The sequence below is a fragment of the Belonocnema kinseyi genome, chromosome 3 (genome assembly GCF_010883055.1).
Source record: "Belonocnema kinseyi isolate 2016_QV_RU_SX_M_011 chromosome 3, B_treatae_v1, whole genome shotgun sequence".
Classification (NCBI taxonomy): Eukaryota; Metazoa; Arthropoda; class Insecta; order Hymenoptera; family Cynipidae; genus Belonocnema; species Belonocnema kinseyi.
The window spans coordinates 150,460,553-150,477,267 of record NC_046659.1 but is presented as its reverse complement, the minus strand read 5'-3'; the positions used below and the strand labels follow the sequence as shown (position 1 = coordinate 150,477,267).

Below are 16,715 nucleotides of genomic sequence, written 5' to 3'. Positions count from 1 at the left end.
ATGAAATTAAAAAAATGGAACAACACTAAAGCTAAAAAATTTTCACTTGAGGTAATAAAAACTAAGCTTTAAATGAAAGCACTCAAAGTGGAACTGTTCAATTTCGAAATTATAAAATTGAAATTGAAAATTTTTTAGTTAAAAATTTTTATATTAAAATGCTCAATAATTACGCGTATAAAATTGAAGGTACTAAAATTTTTCAATATAAAAATATATAAATCCACGTTATCAATTGCAATGCTCTTAATTAAAAAAACAATCAATGAACTTTACAATTTTCAAAATTATATAATTTTAAGGAATTTCAAGTTAGAAACATCAAATATTGAAAAATTTGAAAAAAACTTAACTGAACTCTTCTTAAAATAGAAATTCAATTATTTCCTTTTTAAATAGTTTCATCATTCTGGAAAAGATTCAAAATTTTATTTCAAAATCTTGAGAAATCTAGAAATTGTTTTCAATTGGTTTTAAATTTAAAATTATTTTGGAATTTTTTTCACAACGTCTAAATGTCTGTCAAAATTAATTGAATTTTTTTTACAATTTTCCGAAAATCCTGCAAATTTTAGAAAATTTCTTCACAATTTGGATGTATAAATAAAAATTGAACATTTATTATTTGTAGGCGAAATTTGTGTAATTTTAAACAAAAAAATTAAATTCTTTTCAAGAATTGTGAAAGGCTTCAAAAGAATAAAAACATTTTCTTAAGATTCCTAAGCAAATTAAAAATGTCTTCATTTTGAAAAATTATTTTAAGAGAATATTTAAAATGTTTTTCAAATATTTAAACAAAATTTTCAAAAAAGATTCTAAAAGATTTAAAAAAAACTTTCTAAAATGTGCTTGATAACTTGTAATCTGTTTAAAACTCCCAAATATCTCTTAAAATTACTCAAATTTTTCCTACAAATGTTCATTTGTAAATTATACATCAAAATTTAAAAATTTCACTTACAAATCAAGCATTTTTCGAAATTTTAACGATTCCATGTTTTCTATGTCAAACAATCCAATTAAAGATTCTTTACTTTTAAATATTTGCTTTCAATTTACTTGCCTTAAATAAAAATTCAAATATTGCTAAATATTATATAATTAATCTTTTTTTTTAATTAGAAATTTCAAATCGAAACATAAAATTTTTTTTTTAATCCTTTAATTAAGAATATACTATTGAGAAGTTATTTTTAAGTTGAAAATAGTTTATAAACTTTAAAAGTAAAAAAAATGGAATTACGCATCGTAAGCTCAATAATAGCATAATTGAAAAACATAAAAATTCCACTAATTATTTATAAACTGTTGAAACCGAACGTAGACAGATTTTTCTTCTACATATTTGTAAAATTCCCGGTAAAAAAAATTCACTGTCATTTCCCGGTTCCCCGGTCCAGCGGCCACCCTGTCAGTGATGTACACGTATAAAATGGAAGCTACTAAAACTTTTCAACTAAAAAATTTCAAATTAAATACAAATCTTAAACTTTTATAAATTGTAGAGTTCAAAAAATCAGATTCATTTCCAAAAATATAAATCCACGTTATAATTGCCAGTGCTCTTAATTGAAAAATTAATCAATGAATTAAAAAAGGTTCAAAATTATACCATCTTTAGCAATTTAAAATTCTAATTACAGCTCAGAATTGGTTTAAAATTTTTAATTCCTTATTTAAATCCGTAATTTTAATGCTTTTCGAAAAATTCACTGTTCAAATCCAGAACTTTAATTCTTTTAGAAAATTCCCCATTTCAACTGATTATAAGAATTAGATTTTTTCTGTAAAATTCCCTGTTCCAATTCATAATTTAAACTTTTTCAAAAATACCTCGTTTGAGCAGAGAATAATAATTTTGTTTGAAAATTGAATTGGTAAAAAATTGAAACTTTCTTGTTCAAATCAGGATTTTTGATACTTTTTGAAAACATTTTGTTTCAACTTAGAATAATTTATCCTATTAAAAAATGTCTCGTTCCAGATTAGAATTTATTTAAATTTTAACATTCCCTGTTCCAAGACAAATTATAATTTATTTTGGATAAATATCAGTTTCAACTCAAAATTTGTTAAAATTTGAAAACTCTCAGGTTCCAAATAAAAATTATTGTTATTCTGGATAAATTCCAGCTTCAACTAGAAATTTGTAAAAAATTAAAAATTCCCTGTTCAAATTAAAAGTTAAATTATTTCAATTTTAAATAGTTTATAAATTCTTAAAATGCTTTGATTTTTTTTCAAATTAAAAAATATTATTAAAAGTATTTCAGAACTTTGGCTATTTACACCGTAATTTTGGTACGAATAGTCGGATTTTGTCGGTACATGTAAGACACTTCGTTTTAATTATTTGAAATTTGTAAGTAATTTTGAATTTTTTTCAAACCTGCTAAATATCTCTTCAACTTACTTAGAATTTTAGAATTTCCAATTGAAACATTTTAATTTTTAACGTTAAAATCTAGAAATTCTAAAATTGTGAACTGATGCCGAATCGTTTTGTACAATTATTATTTATTTTTTAAATCTTAAGATGCAATTTAATGTTTAAAATCATGAATTAATTTATATTCACATTTAATTAACTAAGAATGTTTGTTATAAAAAATCTACGATTTTAAACGTTTATAACTTTTAATTGTTTAAGTCGTTAAAACTACATTTTAAAATTCTTTTAATTCAAATGTACGCTTAAAAATGTAAAATTTTGTAAGTGAAAGATTTTCGAATAATGCATTCTAAATTGAATAATATCACAATTGGGAAAGATCACAATTTAAATAATTATTTAAGAAACGGTTCAAATCAAAGTTGGACGGATATTTTTTTTCTAAACATTTTTCTTTAATTTCTAAAAATAATTTTGTCCAGGGATAATTAAATGAATAATCCTACAAACATAATCAATCAATTCTTGAATTTATCTATAAAGTCCATGAATTTAAATAATAAATCAAACCAATTTTTATTTTGTCTTTACATACTTAAAATTCTGCGCATAATTGATATACTATTATTTTGAATGAAATATACATTTTCTAGGTGAGTAGACACCTCCCAAAAACAGGAGAAATGTAGAGATTTCTCACGAAAATAGGGAAATATTTTTATAACATATAAAAGAAGATTAATGAATTTTTAAACAAACAGTTGAATTTTCAACCCACAAACATGATTAATCAACGAAATAAAAAAATCAATTTATTATTATTTATCAAAGAAATAGGCAGAATAAAAAATAGGCTTTTTTATAAGCTAATCAAACCAAATAGTTGAACTTTCATAAAAAGATAAATATTAAAACAAAAAAAGACAAATTTTCAACAAAAATATACGAATTTCGAACCAAAAATGAAATACTTGAATTTTTTCAAGAATATTAATTTACTACCTAAAATAACGAATTTACAACCAAATAGTTGAATTTTCAACTAAAAAAGATAAATTAAATATAAATAAATAAGATAAATCAAAATAATTTTCTTTTAAATTATTTTATTAGAAAAAATAAATTTTTTGAATAAAAAAATAAAAAAGATAAACTTTAAAACAAAAAGGAATCAGTTAAATCGTTAGTTCAAAAAATTAATTTTCAAAAACAAAAAAACTAATTGGATATCCAAACAAAATGATACATCTTCAACAAAAGAAGAATTTTTAACACGAGTTAAATTTTAACCAAAAAGATAAATTTTGAACTAAAAAGTTAAAAAAATTAATAAAAAAAAAAAGACGAGTTTCTAACAGCATAGTTAAATTTTCGACTGGAATTAATAATTTATAGCTAGACTAGTTCAATTTTCAATGGAAAAAATGAATTTTCAACTACAATGATCAAAATCTCAACTGGATTAGTTAAAATGTCAGTTTAAAAAATTAATTTACTAATTTAATTACTTATTTACTAGCTTAATTTAATCTAAAAAGATTCATTTTCATCCAGGAAGATTAATTTTCTACCAAAAAATACGAATTTGCAACAAAAAATGGCATATTTGAATTTACAGTTAAAAAAAAAATTAATTTTTACAAATAAAAAACCAATTTTTCAACAAAGTTAATTTAATGAATTTTTAGTCAAGAATAATAATTTCTACCAAAAAAGACGAATTTCCAGCCAAATAATTGAATTTTCTTCCTAACAAAAGACCGATTTTCAACCAAAAATGGACTATTTAAATTTTTAGCTTGAAAAAAAAAAGAATTTTCAGCAACAAAAAGACGAATTTTCAACGAAATAGTTAAATTTTCGATTAAAATTAACAATCTTTTACTAAACTAGTTGAATTTTTAACAAAAAATATGGTTTTATAGTCAAGAAGAAGAATCATTTTCAACCAAAAAAGACAAAATTTCAACCAAATAGTTGCATTGTTAAATAAAAAGATCAATTTGCAACCAAAAATGTACCAGGTCAATTTTCCGCCAAAAAGATAAAATTTTTAATACTAAAATGATGAGACATTCAACGGAATTAATTAAATTTTAAGTTAAAAAAATTAATTTTCAACCTAAAATATAAAAATTTTCAACCAAAAGGAGAAATTTTTAACCAAAACGATGAATTTTAAAACCAAATATTTAAATTTTCAACTAAAAAAGTTTAAATTTATACATAAAAAATGTAAATTTTTAACTAAAATGAGTTTTAATTTAAAAAAATTAATTTTCCAGCAAAATAGTTAAATTTTCGACAAAAATGAATAATCTTTAACTAGACAAGTTGAATTTTCAACTAAAAATATGATTTTCTAGTCAAGAATAATAATAATTTTATACCAATCAAGGCGATTTTTCAACAAAATTGTTAAATTTTTTACTTAAGTGAATAATCTTTAACTACACTAGTTAAATTTTTAACCAAAAAGAGGAATTGGCAGATAAAATGGTAATCTTTAAACATTAAAATTAAATTTTCAACTGAAGTTATGAATCTTTAACTATAATAATTTAATTTCCGACCAAATAGATGAATTTTCAACCAATAAGATTAATTTTCCCCAAAAAAAGACGGTTTTGTCAAACAAAATACATGAATTTTTCACTAAAAAAGTTTTAAAAAAATTAATATTCCAAAAAAAAATTCAAATTTTCGACAAAAATGGTTTAATCCATTAAAATAAAACTACTACTTCTACACATGGAAAAACATTGTTATTTAATTCGATACCACAATTTTTTAATTAAGCTCACGCTTTCGATAATATTTCCTGCCATAAATAAATTAAACTAAATTTTCCGTTTTCTCACGGCCCATTTTAAATAATTTCTTATTTGCAACAGGGAATTTTGGAAAAGAATTATAATTTTGAATGGAAATATCAGATAATTTTTGCTCTTAAGAATTATAATATTGATTTGGAACAGGAAACTTTGTAAACAATTATAATTCTGAGTTTGGAAAGAGATTTGTTTTTAAATCCCCGGCTTCTAAATCAAAATGAAAACTATTTTCTGAAATTCCCATTCCATGTCAAAATTCTCTTCAATTCAAAATTCTGATTTGAAACTACGAATATTTTAAATCTGACGAATTTTGATTTAGACCAGGGATTGTTTTTGTAAGTTGAAAATTAAAATAATCGTTAGATGCATTTTTGCAGAAACCCGATTAAATTTTTGAAAATTAAATTTTTTCGAAAATTAGGAGATTCGAAAAACTCCTAAAAACTAAAATTGTTCCCCTGTTTGACATCTGGAAATTTATAATCTTTTTACAATTTTCCAAAATGTATATATTTTTATATAATTTATAAAATCAAATTTTTTATCAATTGGTTTTAGTTCAAATTGTAGATAATAAAATAGATAAGAAAATATATTATTCTCCATTTCAGGCCTCGGACTCACTTTAGAGATAAAAAATAATGTAAATAGTCAGAAATTTTAGAAAATAGCGTCATAAAAATTTTCAAGTATTAAACATGAACGTCAATGTTGATTTAAAATGTTCTTTATTGTTTGGTCTACAAATTATATCAAAATTCATATTTAACTTTTTTGTTTCAAAATGTATCTTTTCTGTAAAACTCTCATCTTTTTTCTAAATACTACTTTCTGGTTAAAAATGAAACTTTTTCGGTTTAAAATTAATTTTGTAGTTGAAAATTCATATTCGTGGGATGAAAGTTTTAACTGTTGTATACAAAATTCGTATTTTTGGCTTGAAAATTCAAAACTGCTTAATTTTTCTTTTTGTAAAATTCTTCTCAGCCAAAATTTAACTAATTCATTTTTGTTTAGAAATTGATCTTTTTTAATTAGAAAATTCTATCACCCAGTGAAAATTTTTAGAAACGACAAAAATATAAACTAAAAATTACCCAAAGAAATATTTTTAATCTACGAGTTGATGATTTACGTAATTTATTGAAATTTTGTCCTCTCTGGTTGAAAATTGTACTATTTGGTAGAAAATATATGTATTTCGATGACAACTGGTTATTTTTGATTATATTAAACTGTTTTTTTTTTATTTTCAATTAAAATATTTTTGGAATAAATATAAACTATGCCATTTTTTTGGTGAACATTAGTACTTTTAGGTTGAAAATTCAACAATTTGTTTTAAAAAATCCAAATTCTTTTTAGAAAATTCATTTACTTTTCGTTGAAATTTTTTGTTTTTTAATATACATTCAAGTATTCCATTTTTGGTTCAAAAAAGTAATTTCTAGTTTAAAAATGCAATAATAACTTATGACATTTCTTGAAAATTCGTCTCTGAGAGTGAAAATTTCATTTTTTTCTGGTAGAAGAATCAACAAGTTGATTAAAAATTGATGTATTTTGTTGAAAATTCAAAATTTTCGTAAAAAATGCAATTTTTTGTAGAAAATTCGTTCACTTTTGATAGAAAATTAATTTTTTTTTAATGGCAATTCAATTATTCTATTTTTTGTTACCAAACTGATAATTTCTAGTCTAAAAATTCAAAAAAATTTATATACCTATTAAACTTTTTTTAAATTTAAAATTAAATTTTTTTTTGGTTTCAATATTAACTTTTTTATTAATTTTTTTATTAAAAATTACTATTTTCAGGTTTAAAATTCAATAATTAGGTCAATAATAAAACTTGATGGAAAATTCATTTAAGTTTGATTGAAAATTAATTTTTGTTGAAAATGGATCATTCCTTGTTTAAAAATTCAACGAAAATTTATGTAATTTGTTGAAAATTCGTATTTTTTTGGTAGAAATTAAAACTATTTGGTAAAGTTTTTTTTTTTTTGAATTTGGTTGAAAATTAGTATTTTCAGGTTGTATATTCAGCAATTTCTAGTTTAAGAATTGAACAAAAAATTATGTGATTTATTTGAAATTCGTATTTGCGGATAAAAAATTCAAATATTTGGTTCAAAATGCATGAAGTTTGTTGAAAATTTATTTTTTCTAGTAGGTGAATCAAAAATTAATTAACGTCGTTTTGTTTAAAATTCGTTTTTTTTTTGTACAAATTTCTACGACTTAGTCAAAAATTTCTGAATTTGGTTAAAAATTAGTATTTACATTTTGTAAATTCAAAAATTTGGTAAAGAATCCAACTTTTTGTAGAAAATTCCTTTACTTTTTACTAAAAATTAATTTTTTTAAATAAAAATGTAACTATTCTATTTTATGCTACAAACTCATTATTTCTTGTTTAAAAATTCAAAGAAAAATAATGTCATTTTTTGAAAATTCATCTTTTTTTGTTTAAATTTCTACTATTTAGTAGAAAATTTATTAATTATGTTTAAAATTTGTCTCTTTTTATAGAAATTTCTACTATTTAGTCAAAAACATATGATTTTGGTTAAAAATTAGTATTTGCACTTTGTAAATTCCAAAATTTTGTAAAGAATTCAACAGTTTGTAGAAAAGTTGTTTATTTTTTATTGAATTTTGTTTGTTTTAAATAATAATGTAATTTTTTAATTTTTGCTTACAAACTGATCATTTATAGTTTCAAAATTCAATGAAAATTTATCTAATTCGTTGAAATTTCGTCTTTTTGGTAGAAACTTGAAATAATTGTTTAAAAATTGAGGAATTTTGTTAAAAACTAAACAATCTAGTAAAACCCTAAAGTTTTTGTAGAAAATTCGTTTACTTTTTACTGAAAATTATTTATTTTTAATAAAAATTAAATCATTCTATTTTATGCTGCAAATCAATTATTTTTAGTATCAAAATTCAACGACATTTAACGTAATTTGTTGAAAATTCGTCTTTTTTTGGTAGAAATTCAAAATAATTGTTTACACATTTTTGAATTTCGTTGAAAATTCAACAATTTGGTAAACAAAAAATAATTTTCTTGTAGAAAATTCCTTCACTTTTTTACTGAAAATTAATTTTTTAAATAAAAATTTAACTATTCTATTTCATGCTACAAATTCATTACTTCTAGTTTAAAAATTCAAAGAAAAATGATGTCATTTGCTGAAAAGTCGTCTTTTTCGGTATAAATTTGAAGTAATTATTTACGAATTTATGAATATTTTTTTTAATTCAACAATTTAGTTGAAAAAAAAATTTCTTGTAGAAAATTCCTTTATTTTTTTTACTGAAAATTATTTGTTTTTGACAAAAATTTAACTATTCTATTTTATGCTACAAATTCATTATGTCTAGTTTAAAAATTTAAAAAAAAAAAAAATAATTTCATTTGTTGAAAATTCATATTTTTTTGTTGAAATTTCTAATATTTACAAATTTATTAATTTTGTTAAAAATTCAACAATTTAGTAAAAAAAAAAACCCCAAATTTTTGTAGAAAATTTCTTTACTTTTCACTGAAAATTAATCTTTTTAACAACAATGTAACTTTTCCATTTTTACTTGCAAATTAATCATTTCTAGTTTCAAAATTTATGTAATTTTATGCAAATTCTTCTTTTTTTATAGAAATTTCAACAAATTGTTAAAAAATTTAAGTAATTTGTTGAAAATTCAACAATTTAGTAAAAAAAACTTCTTTTTTGTAGAAAGTTCGTTTACTTGTTACTGAAACTTTAATTCTTTTTATTAAAAATTTAACTATTATATTTTTTGTTAAGAAAATTATTATTTTTAATTTAAAAATAAAAATAAAATTAATGTAATTTGTTAGAAAATTCGTTCTTTTGGTAGACATTAGATATAATTCTTTACAAATTTATTAATTTTCTTAAGAATTCAACAATTTGTAAAAAAAAAAAGAAACAACTTTCTTGTAGAAAATTCCTTTACTTTTCACTAAAAATTAATTTTTTTGATCAAAATAAAATTGATCATTTCTGGTTTAAAACTCCAACGAAAATTTAGGTACTTCGTTGAAAATTCGTTTATTTTTTACTGAAAATTAATTTTTTTAAATAAAAATTTAACTATTCTATTTTTTGTTAACAAAATGATTATTTCTAGTTTTAAAATAAAAATAAAATTAATGTAATATGTTGAAAATTCGTCTTTTTTGGTAGACATTTAAAATAATTGTTCACAAATTCATGAATTTTCATGAAAGTTCAAAAATTTAGTAAAAAAAAAAAACTTTCCTGTAGAAAATTCCTTTACTTTTCACATAAAATTATTTTTTTAAATCAAAATTTAACTGTTCTGTTGTATGGTACAAATTGATCATTTCTAGTTTAAAACTCCAACGAAAATATATGTAATTTGTTAAAAATTCGTCTTTTTTTTGTAGAAATTTCAAACAAATTATTTACAAATGCATGTACTTGTTGAAAATTCGTTTATTTTTTACTGAAAATTAATTTTTTTAAATAAAATTTTATAATTGTATTTTTTGTTAATAAAATGATTATTTCTAGTTTAAAAATTCAAAGAAAATTAATGTAGTTTGTTGAAAATTCGGCTTTTTTAGTAGAAATCTCAATTATTTCCTTAAAAACTTATGAATTTTGTTAAAAATTAGTATTTTCATGCTGCACATCTAATAATTCGGTCAAAAAATCTAACTTTCTTGTAGAAAATTCGTTTATTTCTTATTGAATTTTATTGCTTCAAATAATTATGCAACTTTTTCATTTTTGCTTATAAACGGATAATTTCTAGTACAAAAATTCAAAGGAAATTTATGCATTTTCTTCCAAATTTTCTTTTTTGATAGAAATTTCTAATATTTGGCACAAAATTTATGAATTTTGTTACAAGTTAGTATTTGCAGTTCGTAAATACAACAATTTGGTAAAATAAATCCAACTTTCTTGTAGAAAATCCGTTTACTTTTACTGAAAATTAGTTTGTTTAAATAATAATTTAACTATTACATTTTTGCTTAAGAATTGACCATTACTAGTTTTAAAATTCAACAAAAAATTATGTAATTTGTTGAAAATTCGCCTTTTTTGTTTGAAATTTCAACTATTTGTTTAAAAATTATGAATTTGGTTAAAAATTCAATAATTCAGTAAAAAAATCCACCTTTCTCGTACAAAACTCATTAACTTTCTATCAAAAAATTTTTTTTTTTAATGGAAATTTAACTAATCTATTTTTTGTTACAAATTCATCATTTCTAGTTTCAAAATTGAACGAAAATGTATGTAATTTGTCGAGAATTCATCATTTTTGTAGAAAATTATTATTCTTAGCTGAAAATTTATCTATGTGGTTGGAAATTGAGCCGTTTTGTTTAAACCTCAAAAATTCAAAAATATTTTTCCATGGAAAATTGTGGTATTAGCAGACAATTGTGAGAAAATAGTGTGATTAGTTTAATTTTTTTTTAATAACAGATAAATAGTGTCATCGCTAAAAAAGTGTGAATATTTTTGTATTGGATTTCAAAATTCTTAATTACCATTGCTGAAAGCAGCATCAGGTCTGAAGGAAGTCACACCATTCTGAAATGTTGAAGGTTTCAGCAACTCTAGACTGATACTGGTACTTTTCTGATGGTCCCTGATTCAAGTCAACTGATCCAACCTTCCAACGGATTGTATTCTTTCAAAATTCTGAAAAAGAATTCTTACAGTTTCATGGAATTCAATAGGTGCAAAAATCTTTTTAAATGTCAACCAACTTAAAGGAGAGTGAAGTTTATTAATTTTTGGGTTTCGATAAAACTTGAAAATTTTTAGATAAGAGTTGTTTGGAGTTGTTCAATTAGGTTGATTATCAAAAAGAGTGTGTACACAGCTGGCGTTCTTTTTATCTTAAAAGTGAGATCAACACACAAAGTAATATTTTCTACTCTGATAAAATCCGAAAAATTTCTTGACAAAAGCTAATTTATCTTTTTATTTTCGTGGAAGTTTCAGTCTAAATTTTGAAAACGCTGCAGGGTAAATTTGGTGTCTAAATTCCGAATATATCGGGATTTCAGGCCTCTAATTAATAGTTAGATTCAGACATATGCTACGATTTCCTAGTCCGTAAAATCTCAACTGATCGTATGAATGATTCGATAAAGAAATTATCAGTTTCAACAGCACTGGGCCTCATTTTGAAACCCTACTCACGACCCTTACTCAAATTTCCACTCCACTCTATAAAAGTTCTCCTTAACTGCTTAACCGCACTCGTTCGAAAAATGTACAGATCGTTTGCCAAACTTGATTTTCGAACATAAACAAAGCCACTTGAACCTTTCTGGTTTTTTTGAGGACAAAAGTGAACACAGACGTATCCATCAGGAAGACGAGAAGAGAAGAGAGGCACGCGATTCGCGCGAGGTAGGAAATGAGTGGAAAATATGCGAATCTAAAAGGGTGGAAATTCGTCACGTTGATGACGTTCACGATTTTGTTCGGGCAGGAACGCGTGGTGGAAGGTGACGGAGCGAAAATTTCCCGAGCGCGTATAGTTGGCAAGTTGTAAAAAAGTGAAGAAAACGGAATTCGGATGTTGAGTTTGCATCGAGTTAGTCGGTAATCAGATTTTGCAAATCGACTGGATCGAGTACAGGTGCGACAGGCGGTGCAGAAATGCAGGCGTGCACCAAATGAAGAAACGACGCGTGCAAAGGGCCACGTAAGGTCCTTTCGAAAGAAGCATCACTGGCTTTATTTAATTAGAGAAGAATTCTAAATTGTTAGGCATACATGCACAGTATTTTTGAGTGGAGTCCAGAGATTTTGCAAATAATCCTGGACGGATGGAAGGCTGTATTTTGATTTGCGAAGCGATCGCGAGAGAGGAGTCGAGAGTGGCTCGGGTCGAGAAAATTGTCACCGGTTTGCCGTGTTTTCGGAGTTTGCGACAAGTCAAGACACGCACGTGTCTCTTGTCCACGCAGACGACTCGGAGGTATAAACTTTTTGAACGCACCAACACCCGATGGACATAAGTGCCTCTTTCTCCTCTTTCTTTCGCGTAAATCGATGGCCACACTTGATTGACTTGATTTCACTAGGACTATTGAGGCAATAGCAGGCGCAGTCCGTGACACGTCCGAGAGGCGAAAAAGTTCCGATAGTTTTCGCGACAGGGTTCTTTGGTATAACACACCTTTTTCCTGAGGTCCGTAAAGTCTGGCGAATTCGAGATTTTCCGCGATTTTCGGCCAAAAAATCGTCAGAGCATCAACCAAAGCAGGATTTAACAATGGTGGCCACCACTAGTAACCGAGCGCTGCTCTCTATGGCTCTCTCGCGGAGGCGGCGCGAACTAGTCGTCTTTCTCGTCGCCTCTTGCCTCCTCTTCCGCGCGGGTTCGAAAAGTTTACATTTTTCCCCAACTATTTCATTAATCCTTTAATGTAATTATAATAAATAATATAAACATTATATAAAGTCATTCTAGAAATCAATTTATTAATTGAAAACTGAAATAAAAATAAAATATAAAAATGCACAATAATTAGTAAATACAAATTATATAAATAAATAATAAATTATATGATTAGATTTTTATTGCCCAAAAGCGTGCGGATTCAGAAAATTTTTCAAAGGTGTTGATTGTGAATTTTTTTCAACGAATGTATGCGAAAGAGAGGGGAGGCTTCCCCAATGATTTAAACGAACTTTTTTAATTGAAAATAATTTTCAATTATAGTGTTTACATTCATAAAAAAAATAGAAAGCACGTGAATATTTGAAAATTTATAATTTTAGTTGAAATTTCAACTTTTTGATTGGAAATTCAACTGATTTGAAGAAAAATCTTCTTATTGGCTTGGAAATTCAACACTTTGGTCAAAAATTCAAATTTTCTCTAGAAAATTCATATTTACGAGTGAACAATTCGACTTTTTTTGTAAAAAATTAGCTTTTCTAAATTTAAAACTGGACTGTTTCGTTGCTGTCTATAACGCGATCTTTATTATACTAAAAATTCAACTATTTGTTTGAAAATTAATTTTTTTAGATTGAAAATTGATCATTTTCGTTGAAAATTCAACTTTTTTTGTAGAAAATTATTTTTTTTTTTGTACTTGAAAACTCAATAATTTGATCAAAAATTAAATTCTATCTTAAAAATTCACATTTACCCAGTGGGCACAAACTCACTTAGGACAGTTTTTAAAACGAGTTCAGATAACCTCTTTTGACTTGTACGTTCAAGAAACGTTTTTAGAACGTTCGAATTACGTTCTTAAATTTTGTGGGAATTAAAAATTCAATTTTGTTTTTGTAAAAATTCATATTTATAGCTTGAAAATTCAACTATTTGGTTGAAACTTCGTCTTTTTGGTAGAACATTAATCTTCTTGGTAGAAAATTCAAATGTTTAAAAAAAATGTGCCTTCTTGGCATGAAAATTTTATTTTGTTGTTGTTGAAAATTCATATTTGGTCATTGAAAATTCGACTTTTTTTTAAAAAATCGGTTTTTTAAATTGAAAATTAAACTATTAAAATTTTACCTTTTTATAAAAAAAAACCGCTTTTCTAAATTCCGTTTTTATCAAAGTGATCTTTTTTGGGCTAAAAACTTTAGTATTTGGTTGAAAATTGGACATTTTTGTCTTTTTGGTAGAAAGTCAATCTACATGATTAAAAATTTATTTATTTTATTGAAAACTTCTCTTTGGGTTAAAAAAAGTTTTTAACTTAAAATGTAATTATTTGTGTGAAAAAATTAACTTTTTTGTTGGTATCTCATATTTTTGGGTTGAAAATTCAACCGTTTTGTATAGAAAATTTGTAATTTGGTCTTAAAAATTGAACAGTTATTGGTAGAAAATTGAACTGTTTTATAGAAGATTCGTTATTATATTAATTTTTTTTAAAGAAAATGTAACCATTCCATGTCTGGTTAAAAAATTATCTTTCCAGTTTAAAAATTTAACTATTCGATTGAAAATGCATGTAATTTGTTTAAAATTCATATTTTTTGGCAGAAAATTTATCTTCTCGATTTTATTTTATTTTTTAATATTACTAAAATGAAAGATTTTTAATCTTCCAATCCTTGCAAATTATTCTAATTTTTCCTAATTTTTATTTCAAATTCTGAAAAATTAAAAAACAAATTTGCTTTAAAATCTTTCATATTTTTCTTTACTAATTTTATAAATCTTTATAAATCTTTTTAAACCTTTTTAAATAATCTCTTGAAATTAATATTAAAAAAAAACAACAACAAATTTTAATTTTTCCTGGGAACCTAGACATATTTTCAGTTTTGTGAAACTTTACAAAATTCTCAAAAAAAAGGGTTTACCCTACCTGTAAAACCTGGAAAAACTATTTTCTCTCTCTCTCTCTCTCTCTCTTGACTAAAAAATATTTTTAGTCGATAATTCTGCTCATGTTAAAAATTCGTATTTTATGGTAGAATTCAACTGCTTTTTATTCAAAATTCAAATCTTTTTTGGTTAAAATATCAACTACTTTATTTTTTTTTCAGCATTCATATTTTTTAGAATGAAAATTAAATTATTTCTTCTTGAGCTGAAATTTAATTTTAACGCTGCAAATTTAACTATTCAAGCTTAAACTTTAAATGTTTTGTTGAGAAATGTTTATAAATGATTTTTTTCTGCAAAATTTTTGTTTGAAAAATATATTTTTAGTTGAAAAATCGAATTTTTTGTACAAATTAATATTCTTGGTTGAAAATTTAATTATTCTAGTTAAAAACTCATAATTTCTTTGAAAATTATTTTTTTTAAGCTGCAAATATAAATATTCAAATTAATTATTCCATAATATTAGTTGAAAATTCATATCTTTTGTTGAAAATCAATTTTCTCAACTGAAAATTTAACTATTCAATTTTTCTGTTGTTAAAAATTCAATTATTTTTTTGAAAATTCTTCTTTTTGGTAAAAAAATCTTTCTGGTTGAAAATTCAACTATTCCATTTAGAGGTTCATTATTTTAGTTAAAAATGCATCATTTAGTTCGAAATTTTGTTTGACAAATAAAGCTGTTAACTAAAAATTTAACTAAAATTTAACCAAATACATGAAGTATTTGGTTAAAAAACCTGTTCTTTTTGTAGAAAATTAATCTTTATGTTTGAAAATTCAACTATTTGATTAAAAATTCGTCTTTAATATATATCTTTAATATAATACGATTGAATTTTGAGTATCAGAAGATAAAAAAAAAATTGGTTTGAATTATTATTCAAATACATGGACTTTAGACACAAATCCAAGAAATGATTAATTATGTTTTCAGTATTATTTAATTATTGAATTAATAATAACAACAGTACCTCGTAATATAAATTGTCGAAGGTTTCTTAATTAAACATTCCAATTAAAGCCCTAAAAAGTGGAGAAAAACATTATTTTTAATCAATTCGCGAAACTTTATACATATTCCGAGTTGATTGTTTAAACAAATGCGAAATATTTGTATACTCCGTACTATGAAAAATTATACCTGGAAAAAGATTGAGATACTTGGAAAAAACCTGGAATTGTTAGATGAAGGATTTTAGAACGATTTCCTCGGGATTCATTACAAGATTTTTAGAGATTTTAAGGAATTTCAATAGATTTATAAATTCTTCAAAATAATTTACGAAATTTCAAAATCCTTTAATGAAATTCATGTGATATCGAATTACCTCGATTTTTGAAATATATCGGGGGATTTTATTGGAATTTTGATGATTTAAAGGGATTTAAAAATTACATTAGAGTTGAATAGATTTCAAAAGATCTTCAAATATTCCTAAATATTTTAATTTAACTGGGTTTGAGAGATTTTAAGAGAGTTTTATAACGATATTTCGAACTTTTTTTTTAAGGGATTTCATTAGATATCAAGGAATTACAAAATATTTTAAGGGTTTACAAAACGTTTATATTAGGATTTCAAATTATTTCAAAAGATTTTGTAGAATTAAGGGATTTTTAGAGAAATTCTTTAAAATCTTTTGAAGTACCGTGATTTGTAATTTTGTCTAGAAATCTTATGAAATATGTAATTTGAAATCCTACTTACGAAAATCCTACCTAAAAAAATCTCGTTATAAATTCTGTAAAAATGTTGTAATTCTTTGAAATACTTTTTAGTTCTTTGAAATCCCTTAAAAATGGATTGAAATCTATAAAATTTGTGATAACATTTCTGAATCTCTTAAAATCCCGTACGATGTAGTAAATTTAAAATCTTTTAAAAAATGTTTAAATTCCTCGAAATCTCTTAAAATCCTTTCTAATATTCGGAAATTTTAGTTTGAAATACCGTTAAATCTTTTGACATCTTTCAAAATCTTTTAAGGGCATGTGATACTTAGAAAATTGTCGATTTTACCAGTTTTAGGTTCCGACGGCTTTTTATCTTTAATAATCAATATTTTGTCTTAAAAATTTGGGAC

At 23.7% G+C, this 16,715-nt stretch overlaps 1 protein-coding gene across 2 annotated transcripts in view; it reads right to left on the bottom strand.

Moving 5' to 3' along the window:
• The window catches only part of LOC117168821 (uncharacterized protein CG5098), a 46,938-nt gene extending 34,388 nt beyond the window's left edge, over positions 1-12,550 (bottom strand). The window contains exons 1-2 of one of the 2 annotated variants that reach the window (XM_033354663.1): positions 12,445-12,550; positions 10,796-10,949 (exon numbers count right to left, since the gene is read on the bottom strand). The gene's annotated coding sequence lies outside the window, so the exon portion shown is untranslated. Of the gene's footprint in view, positions 1-10,795; positions 10,950-12,264; positions 12,411-12,444 lie in introns of those variants that run through there. The other variant, XM_033354664.1, reaches the window with a different exon arrangement.
• Positions 12,551-16,715: the final 4,165 nt, after the last annotated feature.